The 15,330-nt window shown below is 37.4% G+C and overlaps 1 protein-coding gene across 1 annotated transcript in view; it reads right to left on the bottom strand.

Annotated features, from left to right (window-relative positions):
- The window catches only part of MBD5 (methyl-CpG binding domain protein 5), a 120,158-nt gene that overhangs the window by 66,453 nt on the left and 38,375 nt on the right, over positions 1 to 15,330 (bottom strand). Inside the window, exon 2 of the mRNA XM_040971547.1 lies at positions 881 to 1,054. The gene's annotated coding sequence lies outside the window, so the exon portion shown is untranslated. The remainder of the gene's footprint in view (positions 1 to 880; positions 1,055 to 15,330) is intronic.

The following is a 15,330-nucleotide window of genomic DNA, read 5'->3' as shown; positions in this document are numbered from 1 at the left end:
CTGCAGGCCATTAGTATGTCTTTTGAGAAATGTCTATTCAAGTCTATCGCTCATTTTAAGGTTGGGTTACATGTTTTTATCCGACTGAGCTGAACTCAGACTTACATAGTCTGGATATTAATCCCTTATCAGATGTATAGTTTTCACATATTTTCAACCATTTGTAAGTTGTCTTCTCATTCTGTTGGTTGCTTTCTCAGTTGTCAGTGCTTTTGAGGTCTTATCCAAAGAACACTTTCCCAAACCAATGTCAACAGGCATTTCCTCTTTTCTTCTGATAGTTTCATACTCTTGGGCCTTGTATTTAAATGTTTAACTTATGTTAAATAAAAATCAGACTACTCTCAAAGTGAAAGTAGGATAACTTTTTGGTCTGAAGAACCACATCCTGAGCATGAACAAATGTGTAGAGATTCTCAGGTCTAGCCAGAGTCTGTGTGGGTTCTAGAAAAGGACGCCTGCAGAGCCCCAGGAAATAACCCATAAACCAGGAACAAAAGGAATAAATGGCTAAAGGCATCATAAGTCAAATGTCTCAAGGAGACTTTATGTAGCATTTGACTGTTTTCTGCAATGCTGAGGGTGGCAGAGAAAACATCATAACTAAAGAACACCTAGGCAAGGAAAGGGAGAGTTTCAAAATCATAAAACAAGGCATAACGTATTTTAGCAGAAACACTGAAGAAAAGCAAAACCTGTAGAAAACAAGGTCTATAATTTAACATATTGATAAGCATGATGTCAGCTATAAATAAAGACGTTGGACCAAATCCCACCTCCAGAAGTGGCTTGGCTTACATGTGGTTTGAAAATAATGTGAATTAATTGACGTTAGTTAAATCAAAAGACAACACATAAAAACGTGCATTTCCTGCTTTACCTGAGAAACCGCAGACCGTGATGACACTAGGTCAACATTCCTGCCTTGCCACAATTATCTGGAACAGAGCAGCAGCTGCTCCTCCAGCAAGGACGTGGCTCTCCAGTTCACTGTAGTGGCGTCTTGCTCCGTGCCCATCAGCCTGGCCTCTGGAGGCATTTGCATTTCCAACTTCTGGAACAGAAAGGACCTTGAGATAAGGGTTGAAGGACATGCTGTGATCCTGGACAAGAGGTACAGCCTGTGTTTTTGTTTTGTTTTGAACAATCATTCAACTTATGCTTCACAGCTTCTTCAAAAGTGTGGTGGATCAACTCTTGTTATATCATTGCCTGTAAGTCAGCTCAGGTACCTCAGTAATCCTGAGTTGACCCAGGGGCTGGTGATTCTTAAGTTATAGGAGAAGGCAAACTGTATAGAAAAGTCTCATCTGATTTCAGCACACTCGTTTATCCTTTTCTTAGAACCATCAATGACATTACATTATTATTATCATCACAGGAATTAAATTTGGAATCAATTAATTATGGAACCAAACTGTACAATCATTCATTATTAACATATGAACAATGCCTTTGATTTTTTCTGTATTTAAATTATTTCCTTGTAACAAATAAGAGAAGCATTTCTGAGAGTCTTGCAAAGCTGTACCTGAGATTTAATCCCCCCTTATTCCCTTTTTCTCCTTATCTTCAGGGTAACTTTGCTATACTCCATTGTGTTATAAGTTTCCTCCTTGGCCAAAATAACCCTTGGGACAGTCTATTTTATATCGTTCGCCTGGCTACTGAACACACTCCTGATTATCCGATGGGTTTTATGGCTATTCTGACATTACAAAGTTAGTGACCTGGATAGTAGTTACAAGTATTTCAGTTACTGAAAACAAATACATAGAAACAAACATATCATTGTGTACTTTTTCTTTTCCTTTTTTTTCTTAAGGATAGAGGGTCTGTGTTAGACTCCAGGACCTCCAGAGGTCCCCCACCCCACTGCTGCTTGGAAGGTCTACAGACCACATACGCTGGATCAGAGTTGCACCACAGATACTCGCTCCCCTTTAAGTTCTTCTTGATAACCAGTCTAGTGTTGTGGGCTCTTTGCTGTTTTCTGTGCTACCTTCCTCTGAAGACAACATTATTTGAACACTAGGAGTTATATGAGGCCAGAGCAGACAGGTGAATGTGTGGGATGGGATGCAGCAGCATGCTCAAGCAGAGGCATTTCTCAGGAAGTAGCCAAGAGAGACAAAGGAAAAATGAAAGGAAGTGCCAGCAAGGTGAAGTATCCCAGGCATTATATTTAACGTTTCGGTTACTTCCTGGGAACCAACTATGTGTGAAGCAATATGATGGATACATGCAAAAAACAAAACAAGCAAATCACCCGAAGAACCACAGCTCCCATGGAAAGAAGCTTTACTGTCTGAGGGATGGAGGAGGGGAAGCTGGGCAGTCAGCCAGAGATTTACAACACTGAATGGGACTGGCTATGATAGGCCATATGTGAAATGTGAAATGAGCTCAAAGAAACATGGAAACTCATTTTTAAGATAAGGGCCAAGGGAAGAAAGATAAATGACATCTTGAAAAATTCCTTGGAAAATGCACATTAATCAACTTTTTGAAATAGTCTGATTTATTTAAGAACGTAAATAGATTACATGGGCAAAGGAAAGTCAGTTATTAAGAGGGTTGACACTTCACCTAATCCATGCAAATGGTCATAGTTCCAAAAGATTCCGACTAGAGTTTATAGTTCTGTCTGTGAATAACTTCTCTAACATTTCAGTCATTTTTAGCTGGTAAGCAAATAAAAATGTCTCTTTTGTCAGATCTTTTATCCTTGATATAGGATAAATGATGAAGCATTAGTGAATATTTTCCACAGGAAAATGGATGCCTGCCTGGTGCCTGAAATAGAACATGATGACTGAACAAACAGATAAGCAAATATTGTTTTCTCGAAAAAGAATAAAAGAATGATGATTCACTTAAACAAGAAGTGAATATGAGGTGGAGTGTATTAGAAGCTGAGGACAGAATGAGGATGACATGTGTGAGAGATCACTAGCCTTAGATAAAGTGTTTAAAGAACTGTTGGAAAGCACATCCTTTAAGATAAGTCCACCAGCGTTGAGAAAGCAGTGGCTATGTTGCCAAAGTGATGCCAGCCAAATGCATAAACAATATTAACCAACATTCATCTTGTCATCTTCTAGGAACATTATGGAATAGTTCATGTGTTCATGAACACAACATTTAGTCATCACAACCCTGCAAATTAGGTACTTCTATTTTTTTCTATTACAGAATTGAGGAAACTGCTTTACAAGAGAATTTGAACAATGGCAAGAAAAATTAAGTAACTTTATCTTCTATTTTCCTCTTGAATAATTTGTATCCCCTTACTTTTCTACTATAGTATTATTAGTATCAACATACCTGACAGTGTTTAGTGTTTATAACTATTTGTAACTATTTGTATTCTCTGAAAAGAATGCAGGCTCCAAGAGCACATGGGATATAACAGTCACCATGACAGCCAAGAATCCCTGCTTATTTTTGCTATGGGTTCAACAGCCGCTTGCAGGCTTTGCGTTGCATCTTATTTTTGTTTCCCAAAACATGAAGAACAGAAACTTGTACATGTTGGGTGCAAAAACATTTGCTGAGTGAAAGATGTAGCATAATTCATCAGTAAGCACAAACGAAGCCTTTGCCATGCTTCACAATGTTTGTATCATAAGACAAGGAAGTATAAAATATAAGACTTTATTTCCAAAAGACCTTAAAACACACACACACACACACACACACACACACACACACACACACACACACACACATAGAAGTAAGGCAGAAAAGGAATTCCTAGGGCATTAGATAAGAAGTCTTCACAAGTCATTACTTCAATCATTCTAAGTCTAAAAATGCCTACTCATCACATCTCCTAAGACAGCAGAGTGTTCACTCTCTACCATAAACTCATCTGGAAATGTCGGTAAATGCTCACAACTCTATGCCTATGTATGTGTTGGTTCCTGGGCAGAGGAAGATTTCTTCCTACTCCTTCCTTTAAAAATATATTTGGGTTATTTTTTGTAAAAAAAAAAAAAGTCATCACTCAAGTAATTCACTCATTTATATGAAAGGCAGTGACACACACACACACTCATGGGAGAAAGGGGGGGGGTTTGCTGTCTAGAGATACCACTTATCTGCCAGGCAGAGAGGGAGAGAAAGAAAAAGAGAGACAGAGAGGGCCTGTTAGATCACTCCCGTAATGACCGTGAGAACTAGAGCTGGGTCAAGCCAAATTCAGGGCCAGGAATGAATCCAGGTCTCTCATGTAGGTGGCAGAGTTTAAAGCAACACATAAAAGTAGTAGGAGTAGAGTCTTCAGGCAGTAGTCTATAAAAACATAAACAGCAATTTTAGAGGTTCTTAAGTGTTACAGTTTGGTTGAACACATACTAGCATGCATGCGATTTTCATTATAATTTTAAAACACTAAATATGTTTAAAAAATTAAACGTTGTACCTAACACTTGAAAAAATCTTGAAGAACCTTCTATAAAGTTTCTGGTTCTTCCAACGGATCATTTCTACGTAACCCAGAAAAATAAGACTTCATAAAACTGACTTCTATTTTTTCAATTCAATCTTGTACATGTTTATTGATATTAAGATGTGCATGGGGCTTGAGGCTAATCAGATTAATTCCATCTGGAGCTTGTGTTATAAAGTATAAAGAAATGCAGATTTAAAAAATAATATTGTAAGAGACTTATTTTTATTTGAAAGGCAGATTTACAGAGAGATGGAATACCACACGAAGAAAGTCTTCCATGTTCTGATTTATTCTCCAAAGGGCCGCAATGGCTGGAACAGCGTTATTCTGAAGCCAGGTGCTTGCAGCTTCTTACAAGTGTAGGGGCCCAAGAACCTGGGTCGTCTTGCTGCTTTCCCAGGCACATTAACAAGGAGCTGGATTGGAAATGCAGCAGCCAAGACTCTTTCCAGCACCGATGTGGAATGCTGGCATTGCAGGCAGGAGGCTTAGTTTACTATGCTACAATGCTGACCCCTAAAAAAGTATTATTGTAAAACTGTCTAGCATGCTTACTGCTAAGAAATTATTTTTATAGTTAAAAAAAAACCTATCTATCTCCCTAGTGCCAAGTGAGTTCTGATGCACGTGTCCCAAAAATTCCATCATGGATTTATGTCTGATATAAATATCTTATAATTACAGTTTCACTCCTTTGTAGTTACTTGTGGGCAATTGCATATGAGAGACATAAACCTATAATCTTTATTTATATTTACTTGAAGAGCATATTGTCATGTAAACTCTTTTTTATTTTTTATTTTATTTTGTTAAATTTTATTGCACAGTCAGATATACAGAGAGGAAGATCTTCTGTGTGATGATCTGCTCCCCAAGTGACCACAAAGGCCAAAGCTGAACCGAAGCCAGGAGCCAGGAGCCAGGAGCCAGGAGCTTCTTCTGGGTCTCCCATGTGGCTTCAGGGTCCCAAGATCTTGGGCTCTCCTTGACTGCTTCCCCAGGGCACAAGCAGGGAGCTGGATAGAAGCAGGGCTGTTGGGATTAGAGCCAGGGCCCATATGGGATACCAGCACGTTCAAGGTGAGGACTGTAGCCACTAGGCTACCGCGCCGAACCCTGATTATTTCCTTTTAAACACATTTTAAAATATATAACATAGAGAATCTCAATTAATCAAATTAAAGACAATTTTCTGTGTTTATTATAATGGGTTTGGGTATTTCACAGCAAAAGAGCCTAAGACATTAAATAAAAGCATTTGACTTTCTACCTTTATTTTTATTATGCAAATGTCCTTGGAATTCTTTGCCTTATAATTCAAAATTTTTCCTTGATGTATTCTTAAAAAATTTTTTTGCACCAATATGGAATAAAAACATGACAGTGACCTTGATACTAACATTGAACACATCAAAGTATTATATTTCAGCTTCAAGAACACTCAGCATGGCAGAAACTCTTGGGAATCTGGAATGACTTGGAGGTTAAAACACTATAAAGTTGGCTTAGGAGGCTTTAGGAACATTAGGAGATGAAATGATGCAAGCAATTTTATCTCTGGGCAAATCAATCTAATGTTAATGAAAAAATTTCCATGGCAACTCAACACAGAAGCAAAAGTGCAGAATAAAGCAATAGAAATGTCTTCATTTTTAATGGTGGCAACTACTTAAAAACTTCCTCTAAATTACAACTTTATGTTTTAAAACTTGGATTGGGATAGATCTTCATTTTTAATGTTTCTTGTTCTCTAAATACCGATGAGTCAGACTAACCATCCTTAGCTGGTAAATCAAACTCTAATGACCTGCAACCAATGTCTTTGTGACAGGTACCTAATATTCAAGATGATTTTATTAATTCTAGTTCATGGCTAAGCAGCATTATTAGCTTTTGATTCATTATTTTTGTCAAAAAAGTATAACAAAGCTGATGCCAAATGGAATCAGAAAACAGATGTTGACATATAAATCACGTATTAAACACAACTACAATTATAAAATATAACAAATTTTACAGTAAACATAAGAATGACAAATGAAAGAAATCTGGCAAATTAATAAAATGATTCTGAAACACTCAAATCACTTTTAATTTAAAACAATAATGATGTTATTAGTAATCAATAAATCCAAAGATGGTCTACAACGATAGTTCTAATGTCAGAAGCATCATCGTTGCAACATATAACTGCATTGTCGGTTGTATACTTTAAGCACGAACACTTTGACAGACAATATCATTTTTGAAAAAAAGTTAGGATAATGCAATAAGTGCTGTGCTGTAACACTATTATGATACTAATACTATTTTTCTGTAATCTGTCCTGGCATGCTCCCAAATGATACCAGTATCATCAGGAACAATGACAACCCATTTCCGGACTCTACTATTTTCCACCTGCTGTGCCCAGTTTAACATTATTGCCATTATAGCGATTAACAACAGTTTTGACAAACACAGTATAGTCCTACTCTATTTCAGACTTTTGTTTTTGCAGCTACCATCTTCCTGCTGTCTGTGTTAAAAAGTCCCCAACCAACAACGACCACAAAAGTGGTCATGGAGCAAGAAATTTCATTTTCTTTTTTATATGCTTAGTCATTCACCCATTCAAAAATACAATTTAAGTATAAAATCAAATTAAATTATGTCAATATTTCATTACAGCCTATTAAATATCAGTTACAGTGCAAGGCACTGGGGATGCTGTAATAAACAACAGAAAGCTGGATCCTGCTTTTTTGCAGTTATTGTAGTGATGGACATAGGTTAGAAACCAACAAACAAATACAAAAAATGAAATAATTACAGATCACGTAAAGAACAAGGGCCTAAAGTACAGTAAAAGTGAGGGTTAGAAAACTCACCCCTCAAGAAATGAAGAAATTTTTCCTAAGAGAGATAGGAAGCCTGAGAGATGACTTGATGGATTGGAAAGAAGCTGGTCATGAGAAGACACTCAGAGGAAGAGTATTCTAGGCAAAGGAAACAGCACATAAAATCGTGTGCTGTAGAAACTGAAGGAAGAGATTCAGTGTTATAAGGAAGGGGAGAGTGGCATGAGATGAGGTGAAAGAAACAGGCAGAGAAGATATGTAGGGCCTCATTAACCATAATTATGCTATTTTAATTTTATCACAATCAGAAGCCATCAAAATTATAAACAGAGGAGTGACAAAACTGTATAGGACTCTGGAATGAAGGTCTATTTCAAACATTCAAATGTATATCACTAGCATCTGTCACACAAAGGCAAAGAGGATTTGAGGTTAAGCAAAGCAAGGAAGAGAAATGGACGCTGTGAACTGAATAAGCATCACGCTCAACAACAAAGAAACCACAGATTGCTATATGGTTCAAGTGGTTGTACAGGCAGTTTTCTAAATGGCCCAGGTATAAGAAGCCAAAATTCAAAAAATAAAAAGAAAGGTAAATATGCTAAAAGGCCCTCCTTTCAGGCCTGAAGTGACTTGCTGTCTGAATCCTTGTCTGAACTCACTAGGCACTAGTAACTTCACAGATGACTGTCTCCCTCCAATCACAGTGTCCTTTTCCTTTTGAACATGTCAAAATTAATCTTGACTAGTAGCTCACCGTTGCTGGAACATTCTTGCAGTTTTTCTCATGGCTGCTTTGTTCGTTGCTCCTTAATTCACAGAGTATAGTGTATAGGACTGCACAGTACCTTGCTCAGTAGTGAGGAATAAGTTGGCTTAGACTAAAGACTGTTCTGGTATTTGTTACTAAAACAGGCTCAACTGTCTCCTTAATTCATACAGCTTTTGCTCACAGCATATATTTTATGTATATTGCTTTGTATCACTAGAATTTAAGCAAAAGATGAAGGAATTTGTCTACTCTTGTGGCACTACTTTTTTTAGGGTTTAACATAGTATCTGACACATTATGTGCGCTCACAATTTATTAAATGGGAAGAAAGCTAAAAGGTTAAAAATATATCACAAGATACATGAGAAAAATATTAAAACGTCCAGAATGAGGTTAGAGAAACTTAGGGGTTGGCATTGTGGCACAGTGGGTTGGGCTACCAGCTGTGATTCTGGATCCCATAAAATTGCTTGTTTGAGTCCTGGCTGCTCTGCTTCTTATGCTGCTTCTTAATGTGCATGGGAAGGTGGCAGCAGCTGGAACTCAGCAACCCATGTGGGAGACCAGGCTAAAGTTCCTGGATCCTGGCTTTGGCCTGGCCTAGTGCTGGTTGTTGCAACCATTTGTGTGGTGAACCAACGAAAGGATGATCTCTCTCTGCAATATTGCTTTTAAAATAAAATATAAAACAACCATGAAAAAAGGAGATCCTAAAGACACAAAAGGAAACTTTAAAGCTATAACTGAAATAGTAAGAGAAAAATTTTCCTGTAATAATAAAATGACAGTAAGAGAGAATCATAGCTTACGTCAAAAGTATAAAAATGAATTTTGTTAAGACTATGTCACAGAAGACTTTGGCTTCTAGTCAAGATGTAGGAACATATGTCAGGTTTTCTCTGTTACCTGAAGAATCCCCCCACCCAAATAAAAATATGTGAAACATGATTTTTTCCCCCCAAATACAACTGAGGAACAACTAATAGATTAAGTGAATCCTAAATCTTCTAGCTTATCATCTTGAGAGAATTCCCAGGCTATGTGAAGACAGAGGGAACCCAGTCAGGCCTCAGGAGATTCCCTAGATTGAGCAAATACACATGAACACTCAGGGGAGACAATGACAGTGTAGATTTGCAGAAAAGAGTCTGACAAGAGATAGCCACACAAAGAGAAACAGAGACCACTGAGGTTATTTTTGAGTATTGATTAATGCATGCATGTACAAGGAAATAATTCAGGATGAAGTCATAGGGAATAGTACTGGGAAATTAAACACTCATCGTAACACGTGGTAATAGGACAGGACACTCAGAAGTAGACCTAGAGTAAAACAATGTTCTGGTGTCAACTAACAGGTCTTAAAAGAATTGAAAAAGTCCAGTAATTTTTTCTTTGTAATTTAAGTGCGCTCCAGGGCGAAGATTAAGAACATTTAAAGCCATAAATACACAGGACTCAATAAAGAAAAACAATTAACAATGAATAGCATTATAAAAATAATTCACATTTACAAAGTAGTAGGGAAATATATCACATATGGAGGAGAATCAATTACTTTTGGATGAGTAATGAGTAACCAGGAAATAATGATGAATGAAAAAAAAAATCAATCCCACAACGTTACATATGCTGTTTGCATCATATAACAGTTTTGATACGACAACCTTTTAGAAATTGAGAGCAGATGAGTTGTTTAGGTGGTTAGGGAAAGAGGTTGAGATGGGGCAAGAAAGAGATGCGTGTACGCACAGCAGAGCAACGTGAGAGAATGTCTGGGTAATGCAACAAATTGTCACCCATGACTATGGAGCTAGGCATGTGAACTAGTCAGGGCGTACAGCTGTATTGAACTAGACACACAGACAAGTAAAACTGGAGAAAACTGAATATAAAAAACATACTGTGATCTTTCACTGCAGTTTTTAGGATGGTGTCAACGAGATAAATCTGATAAAGTTACACAGTGTATCTTTACAGTACTGCTTACAATTGCATAAAAATCTATAAGTCAATATAAACATGAAAAAATTGCTGAAAAGATAACAGAGCAAACACAGATTTGATATTTAGCAGACAAGAACAGTAACAGCAATCACAACTGTATTTCATGTTAGAAAAAAAGTACAGTATCTAAGAAAAAATACTTTAGATGGAATAGATTAGATACTTCTGAAAATAAGATTAGTGAGTTTGAGAACATAAAAAAAGAAATTACTTAAATGAAATAGGTGAAAAAAAGGAACTGAAAACAAATTTACAGAATGACACATGGCCTACTACCTGAATTCCAAAAACATGCAAGTTAATATTTAGTGATACACAATTTTCACATACAGCTGCTTAAGAACAGGAAAAGAAACAAACAGAAGTGAAGTGAGGGATTATGTATATATTCATATTCATTATCTTGGCTGTGTTAATGGCTTTATCAATATTAAAAACAGCCCAATGTACTCTTAAATATGTGTTGTTCATTGTATATCAGTCATCTCAACAAAGCTGTAAAACAGGTAAGTAAGCAAAAGCAGGAACAAATCTTTCTGACAGAAAAACTTAAGTTAATAAATATAAATGGAATAAGGAGTATAGAAAATCATTATTATAATACCACATTAATAACTCTAGTGGATCCATCAACGGTTGCTTAAAACAACTGATGAAAGTTTAAGAAGAAAGAGTATTTGCATAGTCTACAAGTATTTCCTTCCAAATACTTATTAATTATGAGGTGGAAAACAGTAATTTTGCAGTACAGAATATGATAGATATCCCCCTAAAATAATGATCTGGACTAATATTTCTAATATTGAGATTATCAACATCATGTGCCATCTGCAACAATGCACTTAATACCATTTATCACTTCCAAACATTCATCCCCAAACTACATAGTCTCAAACTAATCAGCAGAAAACATTAGATGAACCCAAAATGTAATATGAAATCAAATTGAGGGACATTCTACAAAATACATGAATAATATTGAAAATATTCGTAATATTGCTAAAGTAAGGAGACACTAAGTAATTCTAACACATTAGAGAAGGTAAGGAGACATGAAAACTAAGTATGATATGTGACAGTGCAATGAGTTAGTCTGCATTTCATAGCTACTGTACATCCCCTCAAATGAAAAATCATAATACAAAATCAACAATAGGAAGAAAAATAGAAATTTACAATGCCACGAAGTTAAATAACATGTTACTAGACATGACAGACTCCATTACACAGCTACTATACATCCTCTTAAATGGTATCTAGATTGCTTAGCTAACAGCTGCTCCTCTTTTTCCTCCAAAAGGAAAAGAATATGGAGCACTCGAATTATAAACCAGCCATGTTATTAAACTTTGTAATATTTCTAGAAGGAACACACTTTTATTTCTTCTAGAAATATTTACATCTTCTAGAAGGTAGTTTTACACATATTTAGAAAGAAAGGGAACAATAATTAGGAGCTAGTTTGACTTCATCAAGAATACATGATGTCAGACCAATCTAACCATTTGAAATATTACTTGGCTGGAAGTTTTAAAAATGCTCTAGACAGTGTAAATTTAGTTTCACATTCACAACGGCATCTGGCAAAATAATTCAAAATCTTCTCATGGACAGATGGCAAAATAAGAACTAGGTAGCATCTCAAAAATAAGATGTTTTTTATTGACTGAATGTGACCATTCACAGATTTTTGAGTCAATGCCCAAGCTCAACTTTCTATTCGTGTAAGTTCTCTATTAGTAGATAAAAAGGTTTTCTCTACAGTTTTATACAAATAAGCATGATTTTCTATTAACTAGGATGAAGACAACATCACCCTTGCAGATACACTGAGATGAAACAGATGCAGAAGAAACTCAAAATCTAAATATCCATGAATGGATAGAAAATAAGTCACCTAAAACATGGAAGGGCCAGAGCTATGACACACCTGATGTTGGTATTCCACGTGAGCATGTGAGAAAGTAACAGAGGATGACCCAACTGCTTAGGTCCTTGTCACCCAACCATGGTCATTGTAGCCATTTGGAAAGAGAACCAGCCAACAGGATAGCTAACTATATTTCAAACAGATATGTAAAATACCTTTTTTCTTTTTAAAAGATTTATTTTTATTATTTTTTTATTGGAAAGGCAGATATACAGAGAGGAGAGACAGAGAGGAAGATCTTCTGTCCGATGATTCACTCCCCAAGTGAGCGCAACGGCTGATGCTATGCCGGTCCGAAGCCAGGAGCCTCTTCCGGGTCTCCCACGTGGGTGCAGGGTCCAAAGCTTTGGGCCATCCTCGACTGCTTTCCCGGGCCACAGGCAGGGAGCTGGAAGGGAAGCGGGGCTGCTGGGATAGAACTGGCGCACATATGGGATCCCGGGTGTGCAAGGCGAGGACCTTAAGCACTGCACCACTGCGCTGGGCCCATAAAATATCTTTTAAAAATAGAAAGGAATGGCCATGAGGAAATGTAAAAAGGACTTTTTTTGGTCTAACTGCCAAGTTTGGTGAATCTAGTCATATAATGCAGTTGATAAATGTACTAAGAGAATCATACTTATTGAGGAGTGATATTTAGCTACATTAACTTGAGGGATTCATTTGATGAACTGGAAGCGTTCCCACATCCCATTCATGAAATATAAGTCATAGATTAGAAACAAAAACAAACCTCATGATAGATGGAAATCTGAAATGCTTTTGAGACAAGAAACTTTCTTGAAATGCCAACTTGCATTTGCCCAAATGAAACAAGAATCCAGATCTTATTTCAACCAATATATGATTAAGTCCATGAATGTGAGTGGGATAAAGTCTTTTTTTTTTTTTTTTTTTAGTAAAACAGAACATATCAGACTATTATGCTAAGGAGCAATATGGCAATGGAGGAGTTAAGAGCTGGGGAAAGCAAGTGACCTTAGACTAGTACTTCTCAAGTACTGTCAATAGATGCTGAAAAGTCATTTTCCTGTTGTATCTTGGGTGCTAACTTTGGTTGGCATGAAAGTTCTAGAAGAAACCAAGATGTTAAATCAAAGTGAGTAGTCTGCAGAAAAACTTTATCTATAAAAATAGATGAAAGTATTAGGTGAACTGACTAGAGCTGAAAATTCAGAAGTGCTATTATCAAATATAAGCCAGAAAAGAGGCTTTGGGTATTCTCAAGAATTGTGCCTTTCAGTAAAATTGATGGAGTCAATCTGTGGGAGACCTATAGGAGCACCCCAATCTTGCTGTCCTTCCACTTTCTGATTTCCTAATGACATCTGATTGTGTTTCCACTAGGCCAAACATAATCAGATGTCAAATGGCAAGAAATCTGTTTCATGAAATGACTACAAAGAGCAAGGTATATAAGAATGGTCGGGTTCTCTGTTTACGGCCTGGGAAAGCAGTGAAGGATGATTCAAGTCCTTGGCCCCTGCACCCACATGAGAGACCCAGAAGAAGCTCCTGGCTCCTGTCTTTGGGTCCACTCAGCTCTGGGTGTTGGGGTCATTTGGAATTGAACCAGTGGATGGAAGACCTCTCTGTCTCTCCTTTTCTGTCAAAATTTGCCTTTCAAATAAATATTTAAAAAAAATTTGAAATAGAAAAGGAATAAGGGTGGTATGAATCCCAACTGACAATGACTGCCTACAAATGAAATAGCAACAACAACAATGAACATTCCAGAAGTTATGTAAGTGGCATAATTGAAGTGTGGATTCAGAAGAAACATAAAAGTACAATATTTGTAGAGGAATGTTGCTTTGAATATTAGAAATTAAAAAGGCAATGAAATAACAACTGGAAAACATTTACTGAATATGCCCATTAGAAGACATTGGTATCCTTTTTGAGAACAGTTCCAGGAATGTAACAGAAGAGAAACCCCAATTTTAATAAAATGAGAAAGTAATGAGGGATGAAGACTTATGAATACAACAAACACTACTGATGAAGTAAAAAGGACAATGAGTTGTTAGTAGCTAAACAAATGATAGGGTTTCAGTATTAGCTTGTGTTAAAGGCTTGATTCTTAGGGTGTTAGGACTGGGAAGTGGGGCCTACTGCAAAGTCCTTAGGTCCCTGGACATATTTCTTCAAAAGGCAGCTCTCATGTGCCCTCATGAGGCTGTGATAAAAGGCTCATCTGGGCCAACCACTGTCTCTGCCTTCTGGCTCTCCATGGGATTCTGCCCCTGCACATCACTACCCACCATCTGCATCAGGGGCCAAACCTATATGCCTGTTGAACCTCCAAAAGGGTAAATTTAATATATTTTTCTTTATAAGGACAGTTGTCTAAGCTATTTCATCATAATAATGAAAAATTGTCAATCACCCAAAATTAGGATGAAGAGAGATTTCTGTCTTTTCGAGTAACCACCCACATGAAATTGAAAGGTAAGGTGAAGGCATGAATGGAGTGAATTGTATTGGACTGAGAAGGTAATCAGAGATGCCTGGAGCCTGGTCTCTACGTAAGCCTCTAAGGCCTGCAGCTCTGGTCTACTATTGCAGACTTACATGCTGACTCCTCAGCCGGCATTACAGATGGCTAATAGTAGGCACAGAAGCTGGCTAGTGACAGGTTATTTACTACAAAAAGTTGAGTTAAATCAATCAGATTCTCTGTGTTAGGAGTACAAACTAAAAAACGTGGAAAGAATGGGCTGGTTAGTGATGGACACTCAGATGACAGGGTATGATATGAAAAGAACGGATCATGTCACAGTGGTGAGCAAAGCTGAAAGTTAGAGAAAACAAAGGCCACGAGTGGTTAAAGGAAGTAAATGTAAGCAAGCACATGGAAAAGCTAGTCTTTAGAGCAAAGTCGGGAACCTCCAGGCAGTGGGCCACATAGAGGCCTGCTAAATAACTCAGTCTGGTTCTGTCAAGGCAACCTCAGGTAGCACTCAAAATTCAGGCTAATTTTCTAAGTTGTATTTACTTATTTAAAAGTCAGAGTTACAGTGATGGAAGAAGGGAGGGAGGGAGGGAGAGAGAGATGGGAAGAGAGTGGGAATAAGAGAGAGCAAGTGAGAGAGAGATCTGTCCACAGGTTTGCTAGGACAGGCCAAAGCCAGGAGCAAAGAGCTTCCTGCAGGTCTCCCATGTGGGTGGCAGGGGTTCAAGCGCGTGGTCCATCTTCTACTACTTTTCCCAGCCATTAGCAGGGAGGTTGACTGGAAGGAGAACAGGTGGTACTTTAATTGGTAACCATATAAAGTGCTGGTATTGTAGGTGTAGCTTCACCAGCTATGCCATGATGCTGGCT

The sequence above is a fragment of the Ochotona curzoniae genome, unplaced genomic scaffold (genome assembly GCF_017591425.1).
Source record: "Ochotona curzoniae isolate NIBS_2020 unplaced genomic scaffold, NIBS_Ocur_1.0 contig_2210, whole genome shotgun sequence".
NCBI lineage: Eukaryota > Metazoa > Chordata > Mammalia > Lagomorpha > Ochotonidae > Ochotona > Ochotona curzoniae.
Note: the sequence above shows the minus strand (reverse complement) of the source record. Positions and strands in the feature narration are given on the sequence as shown.